The 27,245-nt window shown below is 37.7% G+C and overlaps 1 long non-coding RNA gene across 1 annotated transcript; it reads right to left on the bottom strand.

Moving 5' to 3' along the window:
* Positions 1-3,777: 3,777 nt before the first annotated feature.
* On the bottom strand, positions 3,778-8,833 carry LOC144343793 (uncharacterized). Its single transcript, XR_013419054.2, has 3 exons — positions 8,728-8,833; positions 4,499-4,528; positions 3,778-3,929 (listed from the first exon to the last, which is right to left on the bottom strand). It is a non-coding gene; the product is annotated as an uncharacterized LOC144343793 (long non-coding RNA).
* Between the last annotated feature and the right edge of the window lie 18,412 nt (positions 8,834-27,245).

Genomic DNA, 27,245 nt, shown 5'->3' with positions numbered 1-27,245 from the left:
GTTCTGCCAAGTTTCAAGTCTGAGAAGCTAAATAACCAGTCGGCCATCGAACGCAAAGTTACGCTGCAGGACAACAGCTACAAACAATATGCGAAGTATGCAAAGAAACAACGATTGTTTGTCAGTAACAATTACGAAATTCATCGAAACACGCATAAACCTACCTCGAACTTCACCTCTGCAGCAACAAACAATTTATTAACTCATAACAACCTACTGAAGGAGGTTAAAGGTTACAACAACAACAAAAATTACAGATAAAAATTAATCAAATTACAATGGCTAATAGTTTAAAGACAACCAGAAACAGACTAAATTGAAGTTAGTAACGGAAATATATAATAAAGTAAAATGAAACACCAACAAAAAACTATAAACTGAATATAAAAACAAAAACCCAATGAATAGGTTTTAAAAAAAAGTTAATGACTAAGTAGGTGCTGTTGTCTAATAGCAAAGCTGTATTTCAGATATTGTGCCAGAGGAATTGCTAAGTTATTATTTGACATTATTTTTATGAATTTATTTTCAGGTGTGAGATTAGTAAAGTCAGGAATAATCTTTTCAGCTTCATTGTATAAAATGACCCTCTCTTTACTATATACTGGGCATATTATGAGGATGTGATGTTCATCTTCAATATCATTTTTATTACACAATTTGCAGATTCTGTCGCTACTTTTGATTCTGTTGTGTCTTCCTTTTTCAATTTCTAAACTGTGATTGCTCAGTCTGAATTTAGTTAGGGTACTTTTCAGTTCTTTATTTTTTAGCTTAATTAAGTAGTTTTCCAAAATGAAGTTTGTTTTAAATTTTTTTCACAAACTCGCCAGGTGAGTATCAGTATCAATCATTCTTGAAATCGGGCTCCTGGAATTACATAATGTAAAGATGCAGGTTCGTGGGCACTTTTTTTTGCTTTTCATTATCCAAACAGTCTTGACTATAGTCAAGTGGACATGAATAGTGGACATACTCAAAATACGATTAAAATATAGATAACAGATGCAAACATTCTCTCTTTTGAATGTTTAGCAAGGCTGCACATAAATAATAAAAAGAAACATGGTGCAAAAAGAAATGACGGGTTCACCATATTATGCACTATATTTAACTTTTTACAAAACGATAATACATTTACATTTGGAAGTGTTACAGCCATTTTAATTATGAGCATTAGCAAACGTCTTACTGAGTGAATAGTTGTGCAAATTATCAATTATCTCAGTTTGTTTTAGGGCACATCCCAGAACTTTAAAAAAATAGCTCCTAGACGCTTAGACCTTTCATTTTGAAATTATCACAAATGATTGACAATGTGTTTATCTCCAAAACGTCGTCGGGGCATTGTTTCTGGTTGAACAGTGTTACAACAATCGTACAGACAACTAACCTGGGTGTTAATTTATGCATAAACTTGAAGTAATGAAATTTGAGCTGCTGCCTTGCAAAATTGACAACTGGTAGACAGTTTTCAAGACGGCACTTTCTTCATAGTAAACCGATGTACCCGTAAACAAATTTTGACAGGAAACAGAAGCATGGTTTAAAAGCTAATTTTTTTTAAATCAAAATTTACCAAAAAAGCACATTTTTGTGCATATTTCAAACTACAGTGTCCATAAAAGAAAAATACTAACAAAATTTTAAAATTCATACAATAAGCTTACTGAGAATATATAGTTTTGTGGACAAGGGAGGTCATCTTGGTTTCCTAATTAACTAATTAAAATACCCGTCAGGTAAACTGCATCTCTACCTTAAAAAACAGGGTTTGTCTATTTCTTACACTCGTTACCAGCCGATACCCCGCCGCTCATAGGGTGTGCGTACAGTTGATCATAGTTCCTGGGCTCCCTATGGTCTTCCATGTTCCCAAGACTATATTTACACACCACATTTTAATAATGGAGTCGCATACATCAATAGACTGCTCTCAAAGTCCAAGAACATTTGTATGCAGCAAAGATTAGTCGTCTTAGATGAGATTACAAATAAATAATTTGCCAATTTTGGCACCAAAAGGTTACCCATTTGAAATCGAAGGAGCTGGACGGAATTGGTCAATTGCATACTTTTTTTTCATGCTACTACATAATCCTAGGGTAAAATTTAAATTCAAGAAACATTACAAAAATCCTATGCTTAACTGCTGTGTAATTTATTTCATTTATAAGAGAAATATCAGAACACATTTTATTTTACATCTTTGCAATCAAAGAATATGAACACAATAAAGATTATTATAATTACATTCATTATGCACACTAGCTAAAGGCAAGTGAATAATGTATGGCCACTCATATTTTCACCTCATAATTCCTTGCGTACAATATTACTATGGAAAAACAACTAAGCCTTGCTACTAACCAGCTTCAATTCATAAATGTACCAGTGAAACAATTGCAATTTCAATTTCACGTGTTCATGTGGATTTAATTCAGTGAATTTCACTCATTAGCAAAATAATTAATGTGTTCATAGCAAACATTTAAAATCCAGAAACAATAAATTTACATGACCTGTATACTACTTACACAACAAACTCATTCATTCATTTTCAAAAATATTTACAATTTCTATTTGCGATAGAATAACACTGGAACATTTTCAAATGATGTCAATGTGCACTGATTGATTGGCTGTTTGAACTCAACTGTCATTAATAATTTGAATATTTATAAGAGTGCATGGAATGTTTTTTTTAGGTCAATAGTAAGTAAAAGAACTTGCACTGTTATACTGTATTTGCTCTATTAGTAGAACACACACTTACATAAAATACAGTTGTGTTGATAATAATAAGCCTGAGAAGTGATGTTAAATGGACAAATGAAAACCAAAACACAAATTTCTGTTTAATAGTATAATTAAGGTACAGATGAGACATTCATCCAATCATTTTGTGCATTACATCACCCTAGAGTAAGGTCATCAAGTACAACATCATTACACTCAATGAATTTACAAAACAATGCAGTAAGATTTGAAATGGTCTGGCCTATACATTTATATTTGTGGGTGATTAGACCACAGCAACCAAAAGTGTATGTCGACTGATTTGGGAGATCGCTGATTTCAGTAAATTTGTCAAACAAGATTTAACGTTGTGCAATGTAAAAAATTCAACACAGATCTCATTTCGTTTTGACATAAAACCACTTCTTGTGCACGCAGCAGTTTGAAATAGCTGGTGATTAAATGATGTTTTGTGCAAGCTGGCACATGGCAATGTGTTATCATTGACTGATTACCAAAATACAAACTAGATTCTGAATTCTTAACATCATCAAAGGACAGCTCATGCTCTTCATTCTCTCGAATATCATTGTACTTTTTCACTAGTTCGTTTAACTTCTTATTAACATTGTTTATTTGTTTTGAACTGCAATTTCCTGTCCAGCTGTATATATTAAAACACAAAGAAGAAGCAGTTAAAAGCTATATAAATTATCTCACTGTGTTATGTTATACCATTCACTGTAACCAGGGAAATTCAAAGTATGGATATTGGAGAACAGATTTGGATGGTCATGTCTTCAACCTTTTTGTTTCTGCATTCACTTTAACATTTGAACACATTTTGAAACCAAATACAGACAATAATAAACTGTCAGTTTTCCCCTTATTAAAAAGGATGTCAGTTACATATACATATACAAGTGCAGTGTAGATCAGTGGATTGTCTTTTCTTTTTCAAGATACATAGGTGACAATTTAATGCAAAGTGTATAATTAATTACATGGATATTTTGTCACCAGTGTAAATAGGTATTTTCGTTCCTTCGATATTTGAGATAATACTACCAAAATATTCTTTTTTTTTTCTTTTTGCACTAGTTAGAGTGTCAGCAAATACTTCTGAAGACGTTGACCACCTTTCAGTTATCTTACACTTCTTTTCTTGTTTTACCACAAGTTCTTATATTCTGAAAAATAAAAATGCAACTACATTCAATAAGCATTTCCAAAGTAAAGTAATTAGGCCAAAAAGCATGATGGATGCAAGTCTGTCCAATCAAATGAATTTGTACATACATATAGTGTGAACAAAATCTAATCTTGTATTTGCTAGATGCCATCAAATTGGATATGTAAATTACTCGTCATGAGTCCAGGTATATTGTTTCTGAATGAAAAGGTAATTATGACCAGAGTGAATAATAGACTAATCTAGTTATCGACTAAAATCAGGTTTATTAAAATAATGCTGGTCACAAATTTATTGGATGGCAAGTTTTTGCTTGCATCTGAAAACAGTTCATCACAAACCACTGAATAATAATTGGTCATTTTCTATAAATAGCTATAGTCATGAATGTATAATGTATCACCGAATTTGAACGGAAACTGAAAAAGCCATTTTGGATTGAATCACCAAAACCACTGCATTTATAGTGATGACATTACAGTATTGTTTGGTGCAATATTCGGTAGTAATGTGATAAGTTAAACCAAACAATTTTGTATTAGGAATTTGAATGAGATGGTTACTGACCTGGCAACATCGCTGAAAGAACTTGCAGCACTATGAAAGAAAAGAAGGAACAAATATTGTTAATGTACCAGGTATTTCATAAAACAAATAAATCAAAGAGTAAGGGATTGAGAAACACTCAAGTTTTTTTATGTCATGCTTTTGTATTAAATTTGAGCTATTTAAGGTATATCTGTACAAATACTTTGATGTGCATATATAACTCACCACAAGTTAATGCATGCCTGCAAAACGATTAGTCGTAGATCAAATGTTGATTTGTGGTGTTTGGTGTTGGGGGGGGGGGGCACAAATAGCTGCCAGTTGGTCAAAGGTCAACCATATGAAAAAACAAATGCACATGCATATATCTCATCATGGCTTGTGCTGAGCAAAATTAGTCCACATGTACGAGAAATAATGCCGACCAGAACCATGGCCGAAACCAAAAACACCCTTCGATGAGTTCCCATCCTTTGATGAGGGCTAAAAACATTTTGTTCATTGAAGTTTGAACAATGGCTGTCCATCTATGAGCTAGATCCGGGTCAAGAATACAGAAATGCTTAAAATTACAAACATTCCACCATCTTGAATCTGACTATCAAGCGAATATATGTGCAAGTGTGACATGATGTACAAGTTTTAACTAGATTGGTTAATGCATGTGAAAGATATGGCTCTGAAGCAGTTTTCATGAAAACATAATAGCTGGCCATCTTCGATCTGAACAACAGAATGAAGTGATTCTAAGTCTCACAATGTGCAATATATGTATATGTACTACGTTTGAATGAAATACACAACAGAGACCTGATTTTGATCACAAAATAAGATGTGTGTAAGAAGTTAAAACGTGTATATGTACTACGTTTGAATGAAATACACAACAGAGACCTGATTTTGATCACAAAATAAGATGTGTGCAAGAAGTTAAAACGTCCACAATACAAGTGATGACGCAACATTCGAAATATTGTATATGCTATTTTAGCTGACATTTGTGAAATAGTCTAATTTATGTTTCCCGTAGTCATTGATGGCCTTTCTTCATTAATACATGAAGGTCAATCCATAAGTCACTGACATCTGAACAGTAACAAGGACAGACACCATACACATTTCTTTCATCTAAATTGATACAGGCAAGGTAATAAAATGTGATTATTTTATTCACTTTCAAAATTATCTTGTACTAAGCTATACTTCAATATATGTTCGCGAGTCTACAATATACGAAGGTGAAACGTCAATATATGATTGGGTGCGCAATTCAACTTGGTTTGGACAATTTATCTCAACGATTTTCCGATAAAAGAATAGAACCTTCTACTGTTTTAGCCATAACAGACGGTGAACTCGTTCATCTAGGCATAACTACAAATGAGATAGGACACGTATCCGAGATATGTGCAAGCCGAATCATGAAAGTGGAAATGACAGTGTTGATACCGGTGAGTCAAGTTCGCCGTACACGAGTTTGACAAGACGTGTCTAACATGAAAGAAACATGTTGTTTAGGCCTGGTACTAGCTGTGGGATCATAGCCCTATGTTGCCGACTGCATTAGTTACGTGACTGGCCCATAGAGCCTTATGCGACTGAATACCGGTTAAAATCCACATGCCAAATTTGGTCGTCGCGAAAATCACATTTTAAGACCTTCGAAAGTACTCACTATGTTTATTTATTTCCAAACAACAACCAGAACCCATTTGAGCTATGAAATGATGAATGTGGTCATAACAAATTACTTTATTTACCGTACACCGGTAGCCGTCTCTGAGTAGATGCATATTAAAAGTGTACAACTCATTGTCTTACATTTCCCTCAAAAATAGGTTAATGGTGTCAGAAATAAAATATAATATAATAAATATCTTTGCCTTTCTTTTTACAGGACTTAGTATATTTCAAAATGGTGGAATACCACAGTTCATGAAAGAAGAGGTTCGACGAGAACTGTTTGAAATTACCATACAATCACTTTGTATTAAAAAGCTCAGAATTGGTTTTGATAAACTTAGCATATGCAAGGTATGTATGGGCATTGTTGTTAGAATGCAGATTTTAAAGGCTTAGTCTTTTCCACGAAACGAAATGAAACAAAATAAAACGAAACGAAACGAAACAAAACCCTAACCCTAACCTTAGATTTTGAACGACCTCAAACATCGTCACGTCCGTATTTCACAGTGTGAAATTTCCTCAGATATTATTGGGCCAATGAAAACAAAAATGCGAGTTAGGGTTAGGGTTTGGGTTTCGTTTCGTTTCGTGGAAAAGACTAAGCCGATTTTAAATCTTAAATTACTAAAAACAACATTTTAGCCTGGGCTTGATGGACTCAACTTAGTTTCATCCTGAGCTAATTTTGTAGATTGCACACTGAGAACTGATATCCGATTCGACCTCAAACTGTGTCCTTTAGCCATTTATCAACTCGTGACCTGACCTGACCAAAATAGGTCCGCTGTGTCTTCAGCAAAACAAGGTTGATAGTGTTTGATATGATGAGATTTTTTCCATATAATTTACATATCACAATTAGAATATTTTATACAGGTGTTATGGCAAGTGCAATTTTTTCATGTTACAAAACTTATAAGAGGTACCTGCTTACCAAGTTATCAGTGCTGGTATAGTCGAAAATAGCATTTTTTCACAAAAAAATAGAGAAGTGATCATATTGTCACAAAATGAACAAATCAAATAGAGGTCAACATACCAATCAAAGCGTGGATAATTCTTCTTTCAAGTATTCCTGTATTGATTATGCAAATATGTGATACACTTTGTCTTGTCAACGTCGATGTCGGCCATTAATTTAAAAGTGATGATGAATTTATTGATATTGAATTCTTCTCAATTTTATCAATTGTCATGTTTTTTGCCTTCAACTTTTAAATGCAACACAAAGTTTCTCTCAATAAGCTAGCCAGTGTCAGCACTGTTGTTTGGTTCAGTGTGTTAACATCGGAAATAAAAAATTTCTATAACAGGTTGACAATAAAAGTCATGATTACTAGTAGATCAGTTGTGTTGGAATATCTATATAGTTGCAGCCCCAACTCAGAAACGCTTTGTGTAGAACGCCGAGTGTCCAGCAGATTGTTTATAAGAGTGCAATTTGTACATATATATACATTACATGTTGAATATTTTTTTTTTCAAAAAATAATTTATTTTTTAAATTATCTTTGATTTTATTGTAGCTTTGTAAGAAGCTGCTATGGTTTATGTATTTGTTTGTACCAAATGAAAATAGCATTTTGACGTTTCAGAAACTAAAGTTTCTCTTAAACTTCAGTCCTGAGGGATCAAACAGCCTCAAGTATGAAAATGAAGTTCATGCAGTCTTCATTGCATACCTGAGAGAAGTAGCAGGCAAGTAGATTGACTTTTTAATAAATCTTTGCATACATGTTTCGAGTATGTCGAATGATGATTGAATATAATATTTAGATTGTGCAAATCATATTAAAATAAACTGATAGCTGCTGTCCCAGGTAACTGACATGAGCCTGAACTGAATGGATTTGTTTAGCTTTTGCTTGCTAAAAACTGTTTCAATTTAAAAATACTAATTTATTGTACTAATATTTAGCTCCACTGTTGACTTTGTTGAGCAGGTTTGTTCATTTTGTGACAATTCTCTAATTCTGATGGATATTTTCTGCTTTTATGTAAACAATACTATTTCTGACTCAATTGCTGTAGTATTTTATATGTAGGCATCTATAGAGATCCCTTCTCTGATTTTATTAATTTTGTGGCAATATCTTCAATTATTTAATTTTGATGAATATGTTTTATTTTTAAATTATACTATCAACAATATCTCAAAAAACTGTAGTGGGGTGTGGTGTGGTGTGGTGTATGGTCTGGTGTGGTGTGTGGTGCGGTGCAGAAGATAGAATATGCGATACATAATTCCTGGCAATGTAAAATTGACCCCAATACAACATTCCATTTTTTAATTGCTCTCTTTATTGTAGGTGGTAGAAGATCTGGGATAACATTGAACCACATTCTGAAGTTTGTTACATGCGTGACTACGAAAAGCCAAAAGATGCATTATTTTTTTCTATTGCTGTATCAATATGCTGAAGCTCCCAAGAGCATGTTTTCCTCTATGTGTACTGAAAACAAGTTAATTTAAATGTTCAATGTATATAAATAGTTTTTCAAAATCGCCGGGACCTCAGAAGTGAAAGGTAACAACATTGACATAGATAAGAGATATATACCTGCACTTTGATTCGTTGTCAATGCTAGTCAACATCTTTTAATTAGCATAATCACCGGAATGATTCCAGTTTTCACTCCAACACAGGGGGTCGCCTGCAGATGGGTCAGGCTAATCAACGAATCAGCAAATCACGAATTGTGCAATGACTATTTTTAATTTCTATTTTTATTTGCAAGAAATTAAGAATTAGAATATCCAAGAAATGTCATTCATGCATGCTAGCCTCAGCTCTCACACTTGATGATTTACGTTGGTTTAATTCGAATCTAAAACTGTCAATCACAAAATGCTTTTCTTCACGGAATGCTCATAGCAGAACAAGGGTGTTGTGTCGTCACAGGAAGCGCTGTCCTAGCACAGATCTGTGTCATAGCCTTAATAGGCCCTGCCCTCGTTGCATTATCTAATAGGAGTTGTGTCATGATGTAATCACACACTGAATGGAATTCCGGCTTTGGTGCTAAGTCGTCAGCACAGTCCACCTGGTACTGCGCGACAAGATTTACACAGTTTTTATGCAGGTGGCATTTGCCAAAAGCTTCCATTTCTTGTGGCGAAATTATTCTCGTAAGATCTTCTTCTTGTTGTTGTGATTTCCTAGCTGCTCGATCCTGTTTTAAACTACGAGCCCAATTTTGAGTCATTGCAATTAGTCTTGGCATGTGTCCCTCACCAGGACCTAAGTGATGCGTGTAGCTGAAAAAACTCTTCACAGCATGGATATAAGCTGTTGTTGTGCATGCTGTATACTTACAACACAGAGACTCGATCACACCCCTCAGCAGGTCTCGATTGAAGACATTGCTAATCAAGCCACCAAGGTCGCACACAATAACTTCCACTTTCCTCCTAATTTCCTTGGCATCAGCTTGCTTTTTGTTGCCACCATCGAGGGTGGTTAGGTGGGTTTGAAGACCATGCAACAGTACATCTTTGGTAAAACCCTTCAGCGATATTGTTGGTTGCATCAAACCTTCTGGAGCGACATTATCCCCTTCATTTTCTATCATCTGCTTTAGTTGAGACTGTCGCTCTCTAGACTTCTTCTGTGTTGCTAATCGTGACTGCCACATCAATTTATTATACAAAAAACTTTCATTCTTCAGCTTGTGGGCATTCCTTAGATGTAGGACAAGTTTTATAAACCACTTTTTGCTTTGCCTTCTCCTGTCTTCTTCTTATTCTTCTTCTTAGAATGATCTGGTCAGCCTTTTCCTTTGAGAAGTGATTGCTTGTGATGATATGTCGCTTTAGATTGAAGACAGTTGCATCACAATCAGAAATGCCACAAAGCATCTTCGTGTGTTTTCTATAGTTTGTAACCTTCTTTTCTTGTTTCTTGTTTGCAGTTTTCTGATGTTCTCTCCTCTTTGTCAGCCTATCGATTGCCAGCTGTAATATTTTCTTAGCTTTCTTTTTCCTGGCATCTACCCTAGCCTTATGCTCTTTTATAAGTTGCTGAGTTGCTGTTTGTAATCAAATGAAATAAAATTGTGTAAAGAGAAAAAAACAAAAACAAAAAAAAAACAAACAAAAAAAAATACAAAAAAACGTTGCTGAGCATCCTCCACTTTAACTCTTTTCAACATGACTACTAGTCGTTTTCCAGTTGGCATCGTGGCGTTAACTGAATCCAGTAAAAAAAATCATAATTGACAATACTATAATTAAGACATGTATTAATATATTTACGTCACCATGTTTCGCTTCTCCACAAAGTTGCAGACTGCGCATCTATCTACACATGAAAGGATTTTCCATATGATTGACCAGTTATTGAGATTGGACCATTCTATAATGTTTCTCCTCCATCTCTGTTTGGGCATACCACGATTTCCACTGCCCTCAAATAGGCAATCCTATTTATGTATAGGGTGCCATTTGTGCATTAATTGATATGTCTTATTTTATATGATTTAAGCATATTATATGTAATAAAGTGCACAAATTAATATTATTTACAAATAATCTTATTACACGACAATTATTTGTATATCACGCATTTCTACGTTCAAATTATTTATAAATGAAAGCAAAACTACGATTTATTGATATATCATACATATTTACCATTTTTGTTATTTATAAATAAACTTAGAATAGTGCAATATATATAAAAAAAAATATTTGGCCACAATTTTGGCCAAATTTATTCGTTCGACCAAAATTGTGGCCAAATAAATAAATTGGCCAAACATTTTGATCACATTTTTTTTGGGGGGGGGCAGCAATTTTGAACAAATATTTGATGTTGGCCAACAATTTTTGGCAAATTTTGATGAAACAAACGTTCGTTGCATTCAGGCAAATATTGATGAACAATGAATAATTAAACTTATTTTATAACAAACAAAATACAACAATGACTCATTTGAAAAAAAAATGGCACCAGAGATTCCAACGTTGAGGAAACCATTTCAATAAATTATGTTGTTTCCCATACCACAGTCTATTGGATGACAAAGACAATTAGATAACTTAGTGTAAATAAATGGTGACTAAATGCTACCTGTTGAAATAAAAATCATGATTTTTCTCGGCTGTATGTATAACATTTATAGAGAACTAATTTCCAACAGGCAGGGTTGTTACATATTGGGTTGTAGGTGCACGTCATTTTTTCCGTGATTCAAACAAATATGGCCAATACATACTGTCTTACATATGTGCGTCAAGTTACTTTATGACCGGAGCAGAAATGGCCGACTGGCTATTTGCTATTTCTGATACCTAAACATGTCCGCAGCAGTTTCTCGGAGATGACTTGGTCGATTTGGATCAAAGTTGGTATGGTGACCATAATTTTTGGGTTGTAGGTGCACGTCATTTTTTCCGTGATTCAAACAAATATGGCAGACTGGCGGCCATTTTGTTTTTCATAGTACCCATGCTACTTTTTCTTGAATGTAACGAACGTTTGTTTCAATTTTGTACAAAGATAATAGTATACCAAGAGATACATCTGCACCAACATTATTTTTGTTGATTCAATATGGTCGACCAATGCACAATTCTCATGTAAAAGCACTAAATCGTAATTTTTTTTACATCTTCTATTAATCTTGTATCAACTTCATCAGCATCAAATTCATTCATATGTCAAGTCACAAAATTTTGAGCGGGGACTGTGTCATTAACAATGACTTGTTGACTTTGTCTTGAAAACCATTGGCCAGATTGCTTTCAGATTTATAATGTAGATACTTGGGGTGGTCATCTGTTATATTTGTTCATTTGGTGACATCTTGAAATTTGTATTTTTGCTGAATTGTTTCGTTATTATTTTGTATATTTTTGACTTGTTATCAAAAACAGTTAGCTGGATTTCTTTCATATTTGCTGCATAGGTACCTAGGGTGGTACTCTCTCTAATTGGTTCATTTGGTAGCATTACCTTCAAATTTCTATTTTTTTGTGATTTTTTTTGTTATTATTTTTTGCCATTTTGGGTAAAAAACTGTTATTTTGACTTCTTATCAAAACTAGTGTATTAATTGTTGAAAATGCATTGTCCCTTCATTTCTCAAGGACTGAAAAAGATTAGTACACGTTAGAGTTTATGACATTCTATCCCAAACTGTGAGGTTTAGAATGGTAAACCCATGATGACTAGTACATTGGCATTGTATATCAGCTACACTTGCATTCATATTGGAATTTTGTACTTGTATTCATATTGGTATTGTATATCAGCTACACTTGCATTCATATTGGTATTGTAAATCAGCTACACTTATATTCATATTGGTATTGTAAGTCAGCTACACTTGTATTCATATTGGTATTGTAAGTCAGCTACACTTGCATTCATATTGGTATTGTAAGTCAGCTACACTTGTATTCATATTGGTATTGTAAGTCAGCTACACTTGTATTCATATTGGTATTGTAAGTCAGCTACACTTGTATTCATATTCGTATTGTAAGTCAGCTACACTTGTATTCATATTGGTATTGTAAGTCAGCTACACTTGTATTCATATTGGTATTGTAAATCAGCTACACTTGTATTCATATTGGTATTGTAAGTCAGCTACACTTGTATTCATATTCGTATTGTAAATCAGCTACACTTGTATTCATATTGGTATTGTAAGTCAGCTACACTTGTATTCATATTGGTATTGTAAATCAGCTACACTTGTATTCATATTGGTATTGTAAGTCAGCTACACTTGTATTCATATTCGTATTGTAAATCAGCTACACTTGTATTCATATTGGTATTGTAAGTCAGCTACACTTGTATTCATATTGGTATTGTAAATCAGCTACACTTGTATTCATATTGGTATTGTAAGTCAGCTACACTTGTATTCATATTGGTATTGTAAATCAGCTACACTTGTATTCATATTGGTATTATAAATCAGCTACACTTGTATTCATATTGGTATTATAAATCAGCTACACTTGTATTCATATTGGTATTGTAAGTCAGCTACACTTGTATTCATATTGGTATTGTAAATCAGCTACACTTGTATTCATATTGGTATTGTAAGTCAGCTACACTTGTATTCATATTGGTATTGTAAATCAGCTACACTTGTATTCATATTGGTATTGTAAATCAGCTATACTTATATTCATATTGGTATTGTAAGTCAGCTACACTTGTATTCATATTGGTATTGTAAATCAGCTACACTTGTATTCATATTGGTATTATAAATCAGCTACACTTGTATTCATATTGGTATTGTAAGTCAGCTACACTTGTATTCATATTGGTATTGTAAATCAGCTACACTTGTATTCATATTGGTATTGTAAATCAGCTATACTTATATTCATATTGGTATTGTAAGTCAGCTACACTTGTATTCATATTGGTATTGTAAATCAGCTACACTTGTATTCATATTGGTATTATAAATCAGCTACACTTGTATTCATATTGGTATTGTAAATCAGCTACACTTGTATTCATATTGGTATTGTAAATCAGCTACACTTGTATTCATATTGGTATTATAAATCAGCTACACTTGTATTCATATTGGTATTGTAAATCAGCTACACTTGTATTCATATTGGTATTATAAATCAGCTACACTTGTATTCATATTGGTATTGTAAATCAGCTACACTTGCATTCATATTGGTATTGTAAATCAGCTACACTTGTATTCATATTGGTATTGTAAATCAGCTACACTTGTATTCATATTGGTATTGTAAATCAGCTACACTTGTATTCATATTGTAAATCAGCTACACTTGTATTCATATTGGTATTATAAATCAGCTACACTTGTATTCATATTGGTATTGTAAATCAGCTACACTTGCATTCATATTGGTATTGTAAATCAGCTACACTTGTATTCATATTGGTATTGTAAATCAGCTACACTTGTATTCATATTGGTATTGTAAATCAGCTACACTTGTATTCATATTGGTATTGTAAATCAGCTACACTTATATTCATATTGGTATTGTAAGTCAGCTACACTTGTATTCATATTGGTATTGTAAATCAGCTACACTTGTATTCATATTGGTATTGTAAATCAGCTACACTTGTATTCATATTGGTATTGTAAATCAGCTACACTTGTATTCATATTGGTATTGTAAGTCAGCTACACTTGCATTCATATTGGTATTGTAAATCAGCTACACTTGTATTCATATTGGTATTGTAAGTCAGCTACACTTGTATTCATATTGGTATTGTAAATCAGCTACACTTGTATTCATATTGGTATTGTAAATCAGCTACACTTGTATTCATATTGGTATTATAAATCAGCTATTTTGTACCAGACTGTCTTCTGCACAAATTTAGGTTTGTGTATATTGAGCTTCATGAACCATCTTAATAAAAAATTACAAAACAGCAACTTTAATTGTATTGTCTTTTATTAGGTTATGTTATGGTTACACGTTTATGTATATTGCATACTGTCACTGTCACTCATCTGTGATTATAACATCAGCAAATAAATCAATTAGTATAAGATGTAACATACATGAACTGGTTTAGTGATGAATCTTTGTAATTAGTTAAAAGTATTGAGTGTTGTAACTGAAGTCCAACAAATAAAACCAGTATGAAGGTGGGTTCAGTCATCGGTGAGCTATCAGGCCATAGTGAAATTCAAGCTAAAAGTTCATCACAAAGTTGACCCTCCCTACCCTTTCCCTGCAACAATAGCAAATGTATGCATACACACCAAATTATAAGGTGCATTTGTGATTTACATGATAAGTCACCAACTCTAGTGACAATCTATTTACTCTCTAGACTCATTCTCTCTAAAATAATCCATATATTTTTGGCATATTAATTTTGTATTTTGTATGTGTCTCTGATTGTTTCGTAGTTTGTGAATTGTTGGAACTTTATTGCAATATCATTAGCCAATGTTGATGCTAACCCTGTTGGCACGTTAGATAGCATATTCTCGTGTTTAGTACTCTGACAGTAATTTTTGTACCGAGACCGTAGTTGATTCATTCAACATTGGTATATAATCATCACAGTTACATTTTATTTCACAAACATCACAACACAGGTGTAGAGGTCCGTTTTCTTCTGAAAATCTATCACATAAAAACTCTCTCCTGCATAACTATGTTTTGCAGTATTTGCGCATGTCCTCAGTCATGCCAGATGCAGCAGGGCTACTGTCGGAGGCATTGTAGTACATATTCCTAATGCCTGTTGCCCACCTCTTCCAGCACGACCAAGTTCTTATGAAAAGGTAAAGATAAATAAATAAACTGCAATATTCTTTTTTAATAATTAAGAGATGCATCATTGAAAGAAAGATGAGCAATGCTGAGAAGCTGCACAATTTGTCTGCACAGAAATTACTACAAAATATGAAGATACACTGGAAAACTTGCACATCACTGTAAATTTAGTCTTACACTACTGTACACCCTATAAATCTGCTAGCCACCCTATCAGATTTAAAATAATCCAGCTTTTAAAAATTGACAACTTACTTTCCAAGCATTTTGGTGGTCCTGCATGTATAATCCTTGCAATATCAACATCATTGCTCATTGAGTATGCTTCTGAAGCAAAGAGTAGTCTAATTGCACCTTTCTGAATGGCAGTTCCAACTTCGGTTTTCATCTGAAAATTATATAACAATTAGGAAATACCAACCGACAAAGTACCGGTAGTACGAAAGGCTTAAAAAGTAAATTACAATTAAACTTGCAAAATAATGTTCCTTTATTTATTTCAGGGAAGACACATTTGGCTATGAGTATTTGTATAAAATCTGCTGAAAGTTTTATCTACACATGATAGTGTGGAGGCTGAAGGGGGAGCATTGTCATCCGAGCTGGGACTTTTCCAAACAAACTTTTTGCATATGTTATGAATTTCAATGTGGGTCGACCAGGTTGGGGGGGGGGGGTCCAGATATTTGGGGGTTGAGGGTGATTTGGGGTTTTCAATGACATTGACTTTGCATTCATGTTTTGTGGGTCCATTTTCCATTGTCTTATATAATAAACACTAATCAAGCATTGAAATAATTTACAAATAATATAGACTATAGTATCATAATTACCTTTGCAGTGCATGGTTTGTGGAACTGTCCTACCAGGGGTATAATCTCTGACAAAGAACCATCTGTATCTCTCCTCACTGCCATCTCATGGCCATAGCCACACCACTTGAGAGAGGAATAGACTATTGTCTTGGGGAAATTTACTTTGTTTTCCTTTCAGTTCTTTAATTAATGGCATGAATGTAGCTTCAGAACTTTCATTGACCGTGGTTTTCCCAGTTGAAGGTAGTCTTGTCTTGACTGCTAATTTTATATTTGGTCTGTCCACAGATCATGTGATAACCATAGCATTTTTCATGTTTAGGGCTCTGGAAAGCTCAGTTTGTAGATCTCTTGTAGCAGTGGCTATAATGGCTAATTGTACTGCCTTGGGGAAGACTGACTTTAAACGACATAATTCTTGGAAGGCTGGGCGGAAATCTGGTCCCCACTTAACAATGCAATGTGCTTCATCTATAACTATAAATATTTTCTTCTTTTTCCACACATCACTGCCACAAATATCTAACACTTCTTTTTTAATAATATGCTCTGGATATCAAAGAAAATATTTGAAATGCCCTGTCAACTTTTGAAGCCTTCATGGTGTGTCAACAATAGTAGATGTTATGATTAATGCATCATCTCCATACCTGTACATATGAAAATATAGTTAATAATTGAGAAACTTTATATGGCAAATGTATTTGACAAACTCGCAGTATTTTTTGTTTGTTGTGATTATTGGTGATTGTGCAAAGTGAACTGACTGACTATATACATGTACTCTGTAACATGATCAAAACACAAAGTTCAATTTTGCCATCAAAGATAAGAAAAACAAAAATTGCACTCTGGTAGATATAACTCTGCCCATTGATAAAAATAAAAATGTACCTCCAAATAGAGATAACAAAAATGTGTAACCTCAACTACCATCTTTGTATGACAAGTATTCTTCCCCACCCTGGCTGAGAGGACCCTGGTTACGACATTATATAAATTATATATATGTAAACAAATATTTGTCACACATTTTTTGGAGATAATTTTTTTTTGATTTATTCAGGAGTTGTAAGTTTCAAAAAACTATTTACAACAATCTGACAAAACGTAGAAATGTTAAAAACCTAACGTAATGTGAAATTATAAGTGTACAGATTCATTCAGAATGCATTTTAATAAATAAAATAACTACACCTAAGGGGTAAAGTTTTCCCACTTTCTATTGTAATTGGACATGCAGTTATTTTGGGGGGGGGGGGTAGAGGTCAAGTACTCAGTTCTCTTTACATTCACAATTGTTGTAAGTAACAGATTAAAGGATGGGATCAAAGCTTTAATTTACATTCAAAGAGTGATTTTTTGACAATAATCAGATATAGTGAGAATTTATAGCCTTTACCCACAAGTGTTGGAATGAGTTCCAGATTGAAAACGAACTTTCACAGTAAACAAAAATATCATGTCTATTAGTAGAATTCCTAAAATGTGTAATTTGTGTATAAAATGTTATGAGCAAGATTCCACTGAAATTCATTCATGTACATTTTAGAAGGTAGGTAAATCATGGAGGTACATTTTGGCGACACTAACATACCTTTGTTTCTGCTCGTTAATAATAGAATTAAGTGGACTGACCACAAGTACTGAGCACTGCGCCGCCGATCTCCCACTTGCAAACTCAAGTGCTTCGTACACATGTGGCAGAAGCTCGAAAATCAGCGATTTTCCATAACCAGTGGGAAGAACGCCAATGACATCTCTTCCACTAAACAATTCCTTCATGCATCTAGCTTGCTTCGGCTTTAGAAATGTAATGGGAGAATATTCCTCTTTGATAGGGCAATTTTCTTCGACAACATCAGATTGAAATTTGCCGCCATGTTTGAACAAGTGCCCCGGAAGTACTATTGAATAGCCAATTAGAAGAACCCATGTCCCGACCAATCAGATTTGAACCTACACCTTGTGACAAGACCATGCGACGGCCCTCGGCTCGCTGTTATGTTTGCGGTGAGTTGGGTCACCTGGCCAGGAAGTGCCCAACCAGATTCAAGAAGGTCACCTGCTACATCTGTGGCAAGCCAGGACACATCTCACCCAAGTGTCCCACTCGTACTGCGGAAGACAGGAAGTCTGGTAATGATGGTTCGTTAAGGTCCGGTAATCGGTGTCACATAGTTAAACGGCAAAGACGCGAGCGAAGGAAACCAGCCCCGAAACACACCAATAAGGGCAATGGTCAACCTCGCACTGATGAAGGCCCCATCCCTGCCTAAACGCCTTGAAGACATTAAAGTAAAGCCCCTTGATGATTCCTTTGTCGTCACAGGAGCTAGCGGTGAGAGATTGCCTTATGTAGGGTATATATATTGAGGTCCCCCTGTTTTTTCCTCGCTCGATGTTTGATGACGAGCATATCACACATTGGTGTTGATGGCGGTCGATAATGAGTACAACCGTTTGATTTGTACTTGGACAGCGATGGATTATCTGGTCAGTACAATAGGATAATGTCCATGCGAATGTCACAGTTGGGTAGAGAAACCTGTTGCGCTATCAAAGCCAGAGACAAGTTTGTTGGTCCTACTGGTCATATTGGTGAGGTTAAAGCTATGTGCAAGACGCCGCTTACAATGCAACCTGATACTGACCGCATTGTTTGGGGCAAAGTGCATGGTGGGACTCAGCGTGACAAGTACGTGGTCATGGTAGAGCCCAGCGACAAGACGACGTGTGATATAGCGACGAGTCCAACGGCGTGCGTGTTGAGTTGCCACAAGAGGAATTCGCATGTGACAGTGATGATCAGTAACACTACCGACAGGTCTGTGGTAGTTAAACCTGGTGCGATCATGGCATGGGAGAAATTGATGATGTGAGTAGGCATTTTGATGTAGACGGAGTGAACTTTGACATCTCCCAAGCCCAGCTCCATCAACGTCAGTTGGCTGAAGGGAAAGATTGTTTCGAACACAACGCAGAGGTTTTCTCCCAAAACGACAATGATTTAGGATCTTGTGACCTGGAGAAGCATAGGACAAATGACAAATGACAAATAACGAGCCAATAAGAGAACGCGGCATAGGCATGTACCACCTGGCCATTATGAAGAATTAAGACAGGTGTTGCAGGGAATGATTGACAGTGGTGTTATAGGCGAGTCGCACAGTCCCTGGGCGGCTCTGATTGTGATGGTGACTAAGAAAGATGGGAGCACGGGGCTGTGCATAGACTATCAGAAGTTGAATGCACGCACTATCAGAGATGTGTATGCTCTACCGCGCATTGAAGAGTGTTTTGATGCTTTGAAGGGGACGGCATTGTACTAAACTACAAGACCTGTTTGGCCTACCAAGATGACATTGTGGTGCACTCTGATACTTTTGAGGAACACTTGCACAGACGTCAACAGGTGTTCCAGCGGCTGGTAAAGGCACGTTTAAAGCTCAAGGCTAAGAAATGCAAGTTCTTCCAGAAGAAGATCAAATATCTTGGCCACGTTGTGTCGAAGGATGGCATACAGACGGACCCAGGGAAGACAGAAGCCCTGAGGGCCTGGCCAGTGCCTACCAACGCCAAAGAGATGAAGACGTTTCTTGGAGTAGCGGGATATTATCGCCGCCTTATTGAGGGCTATTCGAAAAATCGCTAGGCCACTCAATGAGTTAAGCACAGGGTTGTATGCGAGAACAGGTAAAGGGAGTGATGAGAGCTGGAAGAACCTGAGAAATGGGTGCATGGTCCAGCACTTTGCACTGTTACCATGGATGAATGGAGGGAACTACAGCGGAAGGATCCGGTGATTGGTAGACTGTGTTGGTATGAATGAAGATCCCACAGACCCTATCGGCAGGAGAGAAGCGGTGAGATTGCTGAGGTTAGGTTGGCGCTAAGAGAATGGAATCGCTTACGCTTCAAAAATGGAGTTTTGCATAAAGTGCGAACAGATGCGGAAGGAAAGGAGTGCTGTCAGCTGGTTTTGCCTGAAGCATACCGTGGTACAGCCATGGAAGCGCTTCACGACGACATGGGGCACCCTGGCAAGGAGAGAACACTTGACTTGTTGCGGTTTAGGTTTTATTGGCCCAGAATGGAACATGATGTAGATGCAAAAGTGCAGACCTGCCATAGGTGCACAAGGCGGAAGTTGACCCCCGAAGGGAGAAATCGTGTCCCGCTGGTAAGCATTAGGACAAGTCAACCCCTTGAGCTTGTGTGCATGGACTATCTCACCCTGGAGCCATCGAAGGGAGGATGTAAAGACATCTTAGTCATTACAGATCACTTTTTGCGGTATGCGGTGGCGGTGCCCACGAAGGATCAGACTGCAAGACTACAGCAGTGGCGTTAATGGAGCATTTTCTGCTCCACTATGGTTTTCAAGCCCGACTCCATTCGGACCAAGGTGATCCAAGAGTTGTGTAAGATGCTAGGTGTGGCTCAGTCCCGCACCACCCCAGTGGCAGTGTGAGAGATACAACAAGACCCTCGTTGACATGTTGGGTACGTTACGTGAAGATCAGAAAACTGACTGGAAGAAGTATGTCAGCTCGATGGTGCACGCCTACAACTGTACCAGAGGCGAGACCACTCGGTATTCTTCGTACTACTTGTATGGGAGACAGCCACGTTTACCAGTGGATATTTATCTTGGTCTGCAATCAGACAGTTGTGAGGGAGATGATCATGATGACTATGTGTCGCGCCTGAAAGAGTGATTAAAGGTTCCATATGACTTAGCATCAAAGGAGGCAGTCAAGCATCAAAACTACAACCGTAAACGTTGTGGGTTGAAGGCCAAGGAAGCGGCCCTACATCAAGGCGATAGGGTGCTGGTCGGTAATGTTGATATACGGGGGAAGCACAAGATCACTGATAGATGGGAGAAGGAACCCTATGTTGTGGTTCGTCGCATGAATCCTGATGTGCCTGTTTATGAACTGAGACACAAGACTGGAGGTGGAACTACCAGAGTGCTGCACAGGAATCTACTCCTTCTGTGTAGCATGTTGCCTATGCCTTACCCTGACAGACCAATGAGGGAAAGGGCTAAGAAGGTGCAATGGCGACCAGGTGTAAGGACCAGGGCCAGGTGCCCCCAAGCAGCTCAGAATCTGAATCGGAGTCAGAGTGAAAGAGTGCGAGTTCTGATGGTGGGTTTGTCTATTGGGTTGAATGTCCAGAGCCACGCCAAGTCCCCACTGAACCCAGGATAGCTGAACCAGTGGTGGTCACCCCATGGAAGCTGGTCTGGGCCAGCCATGCGTGGAGCCTGTAGTAGCCGAGGCTCATGACGATGTCCAGAATGAGCGCTGCAGTAGTTTGGCAGGTGAGGTTCCAGCTGTTGATGACGCCCATCACAGTCTGGAAGCAATTAGTGAGCAGCAGGAAAGGTCAGAGCTTGTTGATACATGTGCGTCGTGTCAGAAGTGCACGCGAGCGTAGGCCCTCTGTTAGGTATGGCTATGATTGTTCAAGTAGGTTTCGTTCAGGCATGTGCGACCCTTGTGATTTACTGAAGTTGTATGCCGAGTCGAAGAGGCGAAGAGGCTGCTTGAGATGAAGGCTGGTGAGGCAGATGTCATCTGTGGTGAGATGACCTGTCTGAGGGAGATGTTTAGCAATCAACTGTTAGATCACATAGAGACTCTCAGTTAGCAGACAGTCAGGACATTGTGTTGGTTTTCTTTTTCTTTTGTGCTCCTTGGTCGTGTTGTTCACTCGAGACATTCATATGGCACGTGGGTTGGGACATTGTGTTGCATTTCTGTTTGTCATTAATGGGTGCTTCCTTCTTTATTCTTTCTTCCTTTCTGAGTTGGACGCATCATGAACAGACGAAAGCCTGCCTGGATGGGTGATAGGCCAAGAGTATGGGCAGATTTTGTGTCTGGGGACGGTAAGGCTGTCGGTAAGGTGCAGCCCTCGCCTGTACACCACGACCAGTGTGCCACCAGGGCTATAGTAGACAAGCTAAGGAAGGAGATGAGTGAATTGCACTTCAAGCAAATCACTAAAATGGATGATAGAAGGTTCAGTCTAACCATTATGTCACAGGCTGAGCGGGCGGAGATTGCCAACTCTGCTGAGATCGCTGCCATAGAGATATGATTGAAGCGCTCACGGCTCGTATAGATGTTATGGACGACACACTTTTCGGGAGCAGCGGCTGGAGATAACGGACCTGAAGAGGATCCTGGCATCGTGTTCAAGTGGTAAAGCTGCGCCTTTGCCAGGGCCTCTTCGAGATGAACTCTCAGAGCATGAGAGAAGGAAGGTCACGCCATGTTGTTTTTGTGGTGAGCTTGGACATGTAAATAATCGCCAGAAATGAGTGGACAAGATGGCCGACTTCCGCCCTGGCCAGTGTTCCCCAGTCAAATAAACATCACAGAATGTGCCATAGAGAATGCATTGCATAAACATATATTAAAACAAAATTTAATTTTCAGTTTATATTTTTCATTCTTTCACTTTTGTGTGCTTCGTAATAGACAGGTGACGTTCCAAGCTTTCGATATGTTATAGAGGTTTCCATTAAAACTCCACCATTAAATGCCCAACTTGTCGTAAAACCTGATGATAAATTCTACACTGGCCCAGTGTATTACTAATGGACGATGTGTAATTGTGCCAGACTCTATTTTTAAAAATAGGAAAATGCAGTAACGCAGGTAACTGTTCAAGTTTGTTTGCTTCGTTCTGGATACTCTCTGGTTCAATGAACACGGCGATGCAGCTAACGCAGTTGTAGATGCAGTATTCACTGCCCAAATTAGTGTTGAAATTCATGCATTTTTTACACAGATGTACGATCCAGTTGATAGCAAATATAACTGTTTTAATCCAATTAACATCAGGAAGCAACCTGAATCAGAATTTATTTTATGTCCGTTATTCAATGTTAAATCACCCCACTTTTTGAACGCGAACCACTATCGCCATACTGCTTTTGATGCTAAAGGTCAGACCACAAGATCAATATATAAAAGAGTGGTTTCAGCACACTGCCTGTCCGTGAGTTGTGTATTGTTCCACGACAGTCTTGACTTTTGTTTTATAATGCGTCAGACAAACGTAATTTGCATACCAATCGCCGTTGACGACCACAATGATATTTACAAGATTAGTCTGTTCACATATTTTTGTATTAAGTATATAACGGGTGGCTGTCTTCAATGCCATCTTAAGAGTGTACCTAAGGGTATCTCGTCCTCTGGTAACCACAACCATTTATTACATTGCTTCATATGATCAAGAGACAAATACAAGTTGGCACAGAACAAAAAATTACCTCGCTTACTATTGTTTCCAACCCCAAGCTGTGAACTACTCAACATTACAATATACTCTCAATTAGACTAAACAATAGACCTTTAAAGTCTATGACATCATCCGGTGTCTTGAACAATTTTGCATGTAATTATAGTCACTGCAATGGGATAGACAGGAAATCTCTACTTGACCAGATTCTATTGTCAATTTCTGGCAATGAAGAAATGCAACAAGATGAAGAAGCTTTCCACGGTTCCAGACAGCCACATGACAGACAGAGAGAGAGAGGGAAAGTTGGTGGACCAATGGAGGGATCCCTATGGCTGGCCATGCGTAGATGTATGTTCATCCCTGTTACTATCGCTGGTTCTCGGGGACTCTTCTTGGTGGATACTGGGGCAACTGATGTTGCCATCTCGACCACTATGTTGAATGGTATGGTGCCGCACTTTAGGCCACCGCTGAAGTCCATCCCGTCTGGTTGTGGTGTCTGGGCGGCTAATTCTACTCTCATAAAGGTGCATGGGTCTGGTTACTTCTCAGTGACCCTGGGTGGACGTACTATCTCCACTCTGGCTATTGTGGTGGATATACCTATTGATGGTGTGATTGGTATGTTGCTGCTGTGTTCAATTGCACAGTCGACTTTGGCGCCAATGTCTTGCGTATAGGGAGGACGGTGGTTCGTGCTGAGGTCAGCAAGAAGGGTCAGCAAGCAACGTCGTCACGTTGAAGTTGGTTGTGCAGTTTCTTGGTGTTGAAGCAGCGTCTTTTAAATGTTTTTTATACTCTCTTTATATATATATATACATCCCTCAGTTGTATGTTTTGTTGGTTTCAGAGGATGTGTGTCTCCGGCTCTGTGTTTTTTTCTGCTTTTGTGTGGAATGCCCTCTTGAAATTAACAAACTAGCGTTGTTGTAACTTTATTGTTTGTCTGTCTGTTTTTTTGTTGCTCACAAGCCTTTGGGTGTGTAGGCAGCTAGTATGGTGTGTGTCTGTATGCATGTGTTTCACTTTGGGGTTTGGGCCATGAAGGATGATACCCGTAGTCTGAAGGACGATACATGTACCTGGTTCGATTCGTGGGTGTGGGTGTCACCTTGATGACCTGGGTTTGAAGGGGGAGGGTGTAACCCATGTTTATGCTGTGCTTCGGCCCTCTGGTTGTGCCAGCTTGTAGTCCTGTAGTCTGTGTGCACTGAAGCATGTGTGTGATCGGTTAGTGAGGGCGCCATGCAGCTCTGTCTACTGTGTATATTACCTTTGTTGGCTGTATGCCAACCTCTTTCGCGGGAACCTTTGTTATGAGTGTGATGTAGAGTGACTGTTGTTGCACCTATGATACTGTGTGCTATACTCTTTTAGATATGTAATTATTTAGAGGTTGATTTAGAAAGTAGTTCTTATGACATTTTTATGAGCATTTCTTGTGTTGTAGTTTACTGTAAATTACGGGACGAGGTAGTTTTTTGGGGTGTACAGGGCTGGGAGCCAAAGGACTCTCTCTCTCTCTTCTGGCGCCGAGCGGTTAGCAGCACTGAGCACGTTGGCAGCAAGCTACATTCTTTGAAGAAAAGAAGAAGAAGCAGGAAACCGGACGTGAACCACTGTTGTTGCAGTGCTACGATGGACAGCTAGATCAACCCGTGGCGGAACCTTGATCATGACTGGTAGGTGAACTATCACTATTCGGAGAGGGGCCCCGAAACATCTTTTGATTGCAATCAAACGTTGAACAATTATCACATTAACTGTTATTGCGTCAAAATTTTGTGATTTTCATCATTGTAGCTTTTTGTGGGTAGTGAGAGCACTTTTTCCCGTGCTGTGTAGTTTTTTGTGCGTGGCCGCGAGATTGCATCATTCCTCCGTTGCACGCCTCGTGAATTTTCCTAATGCCTTGCCTCGGCCGTTGTTAACTTTTTTTTATCCACACGCCCTGCTTCTTGTATAGCGTGGGGCTGGTGTGGGCGGCATTTACTGCTTTGTTCCGGCATTTTATTTGTACAGCAATTATTGCATTGTGTTCGGCGTGAGTGTTAGGCACTGCCAGGTTAATTTAGTTTATTTATAAGCAAGTTCTTGGCGGACTACTTTTATGTGATTTTATTTTTCAAGTGACAAGGTGCCACTGGGTTAATTTGGTCAGTCTGTTGGATTGGCTCAGTTTGTTCATTGAGCTGGTTCATTTGACCAGATCCTGTCAGATTATTATTGTACACCATCTTATAGCTGGTTTTACTTATTATGTTATGTGGTGAGGTTAATGTTGACGTTATCCTATTAAATCGGCAGTATGAGCCGTCTCTGTTTATAACCAAAATATATGTGTTGGCTGGTTTGTTTGAGTTGACTGATTCATTCCCTGACTGTGTCTGCATACCAACTCCTCTACCCCGGACCATCAAGTCTGTCTTTGGTACGTGAGACAGCCCCTGTGATCGTGAGGAGGGAGAAGACTATTGGTATCCTGCTGAGTTTATTTAGATTGGTGAACGGAAGTTTCATCATCTGCCTCGCCCCGTCGGAGTCCCATGAACGCCGGATGGCGGGGTGGCAAAGGCTCTAATGAAGGCCTTGTACTTCAAAGGATCTCCTGAAATTGGGGTTATTTTCTGTGATGGCAATGAGGCTCGCTTGTTGTGGTCAATTAGCATCTTCGCCACCTCATTTTGTCGATTCATTACTGCCTGAGGTAGCACTGCTGTGATGACTAGTACTCGATTGCGTTTCAAGTTTCCTGTTGTCACCATTACTGTTGTGTGTCTTTGAATTATCATCTCTAGGATTTACCTACACTGGTTCTTAGTCACATGGATAACTTCTTGTTTAACAACACCCACATTCGGCAAGGGTTTCCGTGGAAACAAACACTTTGCGATGTCACCTGGATTGTCTCCATCTTCATGTTGTTGATATGTTTCAATTTTTGCATTCTCTGCTGCAATTTGGGTTTTCAAATCTAACATTTCCTTTTTTCTTGCGTAATTCCTCCAGCTGGTATTTTTCTTGCAAATAACGCTCTTCTGTTTGTCTTTTTAACTGAGCTTCCTGCTGCTCCAATAAATACTTTTCTTCCATAGCTGCCATGTATACCAGCAACTCTGCTCGCCAACTGCAGCACTGACCTTTGAAGTTTCAGACTCCACACTACTGGTGCATGACACTTTACTACAATGGGATTTTGATGTAGTAGATGTGTTTCTATGTAGACTAAAAGCACTGTCTTCAGGCTTGATATCATCAAAACTCAAATTCATGTCATGGGGAGTATTATCATGAAGCCAGCCTTCAGTATGTACTCGAAACCTATTAAATTCCACCGAACGGGGCATAGACCAATTTATTATCAGTTTGTCTGAAGTATTCATAGGTAGTCTCCCACTCCAGCAACTTGTGTTTAACCTCCAACACATTGTTCTTATCCTTAACCAGCTCATTAATTTGGTTATTTTTTTTGCGTAACTTTACCGCACAAGGCTGCTCTACTTAACTTCAAACGATCTCTCTCTGCCTGTAATGCCTTTTCAGTCATGGCTGGTACACGCTTGTCAGTTTGAGACGCTAATAATAGACTGTCATTATTAGGAGAAGCCATTTTAATTATGCTGATAAGTAAAACCTAATACAATTACAATACAATGAGAGAATAGACAATACCTGAATTTCACCACCAAATGTAAACAAACAGAGACACCTCTAAATACCAAAT

Source organism: Saccoglossus kowalevskii, chromosome 3 (assembly GCF_978046115.1).
Source record: "Saccoglossus kowalevskii chromosome 3, keSacKowa6.1, whole genome shotgun sequence".
In the NCBI taxonomy this organism is placed as follows: Eukaryota; Metazoa; Hemichordata; class Enteropneusta; family Harrimaniidae; genus Saccoglossus; species Saccoglossus kowalevskii.
This window is presented reverse-complemented; position numbering and strand designations above follow the sequence as displayed.